The sequence below is a fragment of the Frankliniella occidentalis genome, unplaced genomic scaffold, assembly GCF_000697945.3.
Source record: "Frankliniella occidentalis isolate FOCC.00 unplaced genomic scaffold, Focc_3.1 Scaffold22, whole genome shotgun sequence".
Taxonomy (NCBI): Eukaryota; Metazoa; Arthropoda; class Insecta; order Thysanoptera; family Thripidae; genus Frankliniella; species Frankliniella occidentalis.
The window spans coordinates 437,181-441,980 of NW_026267152.1; the positions used below are offsets into that span (position 1 = coordinate 437,181).

Sequence of the window (4,800 nt, forward strand, 5' to 3'; positions counted from 1 at the left end):
CCGACTGATGTGTGCAGATCTCCGCTGCGTGCTCTATCGCCCGCCCGCCACATATACGGCCGGCCCCACACGGGCCTGACAAATCTGTTTGACTCGGCGCGTCCGGCTGATGGGGTCCAAACCGCGGCCCCCGCCGACGCGCGCGCGCGCCTCACGCCTCCGCGTTTCTGCCGGTGTGCTGCTACACTACACCCGCCTGGTCGCGGCGGTCTGTCTATCTGCCCTCGTCCTCGCTCTGGCAATGATTCACTCGCTCACTCACTCACTCGCTCGCTCTCCGCGTGCTCTTACCCTCTCCCCCACCCTCCTCGTCGATCATGCGAAGCATATACATATTCACCGGCACGAAAGAAATGGACGTGCTATTTCTCTCTCTCTTCCTTGTTCTGTTTTGACAACACAACGCGCTATGTATACACTACGCTATGCGCGGCGCCGTGTACACTATGGGCGCGCGTCCGTCCGAATGCCTGATTGGGCGACTTGTGTCGAGCGTGGCGTGGCGTTGCGTGGCGCGAATCCTTGAGTCGGAGGCGCTACCGGTTTGATCGTGTATACGTCCGGCGCAGGCAGCTCCTCCAGCCCCCTTGTGTGCTGGGCACATCGTGGTGCTGGGCTAATGCGGCATGTGACCGCCGTCCTTCTTACACCAAGCTAAACTACAAGCCTAAACCAACAAACTGAGCCTTGCTCGACACAGTAACTTTTCATTTTGGCCGTTAAGTCGGTTCTTGTTGCGGCCGCCGGTACTACTCCACTCCATCTCCGCGGCCGCTGCGCGTTGCGCGCTTGCTTCCTGCTCGCTCCAGGGCTCGGCTCCAGGAGGGCTCGCGGCTCCAGGTTCCGCGCTCAAGTCCAGCGGGGGTGACGTAAGGAGCGCGCGGCTCGGCCTGGGGACAGGACAGGACAGGTGCCGGTGCCGTGCCGTGCCGGTAGCAGAGCAGGTAGGCGACTCGCCGCCGCCCCGCTGCTGTTTCGTGCCGTCTGGTACTTTCTTTCCCTCGACGCGCGGCGGCTCGGGGCTCGGGGCGGGGACGTCTCTGCCAATACTCTGGACGTCGGCCAAGGCCACCCTAGCTACACCTCAACAGCAGCGCGCGCGCCACACGGCGGCACGGGTGGGGCGGGGGTGGGACGCGAGCAGGAGCAGCAGGGCGCAGGGTGGTGTGGTGTTGGTGCTCGCAGGTGTGGCGGGTGCGGCCATACCCAACGGCCATACTACCGCGCGCCAACTTTATTTCAATGGCTTCGCCAGCGTCGCCAAGCAGGGCGGTGGCGTCGCCGGGAGGCAGGGGATGACGGCGAGCTTCGAGTCCTAACGGGAGCGGGCGTTGCTCGGCCTGGCGGCGTGGCGCGCGCGCTGCCCTGGCGGTGCGGCGCGGTGGTGTGGCTTTCGGATTACATAACCTAACTGCGCTGTGATAAGTTTGCGCCCAACTTGTTACTCAACGGCCCGCCGGTGGCCCGGCCCAGCGCCCGCCACGGTGCCGGGGGCAGTGGCTGCCCGTCGAGAGAGAGAGCGAGAGAGAAAGACGGACAAACGGACGGACAGAGGAGACGGGCGCCGCTGTCGAGTGGTCGCACACTTTGAGAGCGCGGTGGATGATGCTTCTGACCGGCGTCGTTCTCATCCTCTTCCAGCCTCCAGGCCTCTTGGAGGCGGGCACCGGCCGTGCGCACCGCGCGCGGGTGCCGCCGCCGCCGACGGCGTGGCAAGGTCACATCGGGGCTCCTGATTAGGGGAGAAAGGCTCGGTGGGGGCGGGGGCGGGGGAAGCCGAGGCGGAAGCTCAACAGTGTGGCCGTGGGCGACAGTGACACGCCATGGTACCCGCGCCTTCTCCCGCCGCGGGGCTGCCGCGATGCTGGTGCGGCGAGAGAGGGATGCTCCGGCGGAGCACTTGCCGTAGTGCGGCACGGCACGGCACGCCGCTCAACAGGGTTCGTTGACTGCGACCTCTTTTCCTTTCATCCCCTCTGTGTAAAGAGACCCCCTGCACTCGCCATTACCGGGCCCCAGGGCACCTGCACGGCCCAAACTGCCTGCCCTACTACTCTACTTACTTCCCCCACGCGGAGTGCGCGCGCGCTGCCAGAGAGAGGGAGGGAGAGAAAGAGTGAGACATTTCACTCTCTCAAGTAGGAAACACTGCAAGATCCTATCGTCCTCGCACGTTTTTCTTCCCCTCAGCTCCGGTTGGCCAATACTTTGCAGCCAGCAGGGCTTGCTATGTGGGTGGCCCGGTATGGCGGCGTGCTTGTCGTAGAGGTGACCCGCGCCCTGGGTTGTCCTGGGCCGCCGCGGGCGCGTCATACACAGCCGATGTACGATGTACGGCGGCGGCGTGGCGCGGCAGAAGAAAGGGTTGATATGTGACGCATTGACGCATGCCCCGTGCCGTGCGGCGCGGCTCTATCGTCGCACGGACACGTATATCGCATCGCCTGACGGGGCGGGCACGATCAGACGGGCCGATAGAAGAGACAGCCGGGCGGAGAGACGGACGGACAGACGGACGGACGGCGAGCGCGCGATATACTCTATTGTTTCCGAGCGCCTTATAAGGCGAGAGCTCGAATGCGTAATAAGGAAGCAAATAAAGGCGGCGCGAGCTGTATGCCTCATACCCGGGTATAGAGGGTACGTACTACACAAGAGGAGGGGCATATTATATACTCCTCGCCGACGCGGACGGAGGACCATGGAGGAGAAAGAGAGACGCTGCTGCTGCTGATCCTGCTGCTGGACCCGCCGGGATGAGATGAACGGCAAGGACACGTGGTCGGTCACGTGTATATGCATGCAGCTCGGCGCGCGGATACTGTATGCATGCGCTGCAAATTGCTGCTGTGACCCACCTGGCGTCGTCGTCGGCGCTGCGCGAGATGAGTGCATTGTTGGCCGCCCACGGCACTCTCGCATTGTGGAGTCAGTCCATCTGCTCGGTCCGCGCGGCGCGCCATAATGCAGCAATAATGCAGCGTCGGCCCGGCGGGATGGCTGCGACGTGTGCAATTTTTTATTTAAATTAAAAATGAGCCTCTCTTAGCGAGCTTTTGTGTGTGCGGACACACACACACACATACACACGGACGGGCGTAAGCAACGACGTGAGCAGCACGTGGACGCTCACGCGGGGCCGACAGCGTGGACGACAACGTGGACGGTCGCCGGCCGCCGCGGCGCGCAGGTGTCATGGAGCGAATGGAATGCATGGACGAGTTAAGAGAGATGAAGAGAGAGAGGGGGAGCGGGGCTAATTTGGTAGTTTGCCAGCATGGGCGGATTTAAGTCGGCCTCTTGACGGGCAGGGTGATGTATTGTCGGTTGCCTTGCTTTCAGGCGTCTTATCTGAGGCTGAGCAAGTGAGACCCCCTCAGAAACTACCCCTTTGGCCCCCCTCCGTGTCGACGCGCACTTGCTCGCGTTGCGTCCGAGACCGCCAGCTGGACGCGGAGTACGCCGCCGCCGCCGCCCGGCCGTCGTGGTGGTTTTTGGCCGTGGCTGCATGTGTGCGATGCGGGCGGACGGACGACGCCTCTTATCGGCCAAAGTGAAGGGCACAAAAAATGGGGTCAAGTAAAAATGCGTACGCGTGGTGTGTGTCTATCGTGTGTTTATTGTGTGCCGCGCGACCGTTCCGTAAGGGACGCTGCGGCCGCAGAGTTTGACAAACAACAGCTGTTTTGTCGCCAAAGCGCGCGTCGCGTAACGCGGGGCACTCACCCTCCTCCTCTCTCTTTTTATCTCGATATCTCTCTTTCTCTCATTCCCTTCCCACTCACTCATTGTTGGGCTGACCGCCAATAGTTTCCAGAATCCGGGGATAAGAGAAGTAATGTGAATTTGAGGCTGCGTAGCGCGAGTCCGTCGCAAGAAAGGTGAGGAGGAGGAAGAAAGCGTGGCGTGTGTGTGTCCTCCAGTTAGCATTTTTCACGGTGATTCCGCACTATGCACGGCGCGGAGGCGATGCATGCATCGTGCACGCACGATGCACGGTGCACGATGCACGATGCTCGCGCATGATGCACGCATGATCGTGCATCGTACATCGATGCATGCCTCGTTCATCCGTGCATGCACGATAATTTCTGTCAGGGCCGGGGAGGGGGGGGGGGTAATTTTCATTTCACTTGCAGTTGGTACGACCTACGACTCCCGAGTCGACTCAACTTGTTCGCACCGCGATCAAACGAAATATGTAAAGGGCCATAAAGGAGGGAAGGAGAACAAAAGGAAGAAGAAACCCGGCAACCGGAAAGTAGTCGGAGAAATTGTAGTCCACGGTTTGGGCCGGAGTGTGCTTGTGTGCAGCTAGAGGATTCTAGTAGACACGGTAATGTGTTCCGTGTTAGGGAGTCGTAGGTCGTACCAACCACACGTGAAATGAAAATTAACCGCCCCCCGCCCCCCTCCCCGGCCCTGACAGAAATTATCGTGCATGCACGGATGAACGAGGCATGCATCGATGTACGATGCACGATCATGCGCGAGCATCGTGCATCGTGCATCGTGCACCGTGCATCGTGCGTGCACGATGCATGCATCGCCTCCGCGCCGTGCATAGTGCGGAATCACCGTGAAAAATGCTAACTGGATATGTTCCTGCGCTCGGCCGGGCCTGCGCATAAATGCGTTGTTGAGACCTATGAAGTCGCGGCTCCGGCGGCGGCGGCTGTGGATGTGGAGTGTGGAGTCCACTGCTGGAGTATCGCTACCGTTGCTGGCCTGGAAGTTGTATACCCACTCATAACTAGACGAGATCGTCGCGCCCACCGTATACTTATTGCTGAGGACGCG

The 4,800-nt window shown here is 61.2% G+C and overlaps 1 protein-coding gene across 1 annotated transcript in view; it reads left to right on the plus strand.

The window, feature by feature from the left end:
• The window catches only part of LOC113209497 (protein fem-1 homolog CG6966), a 19,372-nt gene that overhangs the window by 3,193 nt on the left and 11,379 nt on the right, over positions 1-4,800 (plus strand). The window lies entirely within an intron of this gene.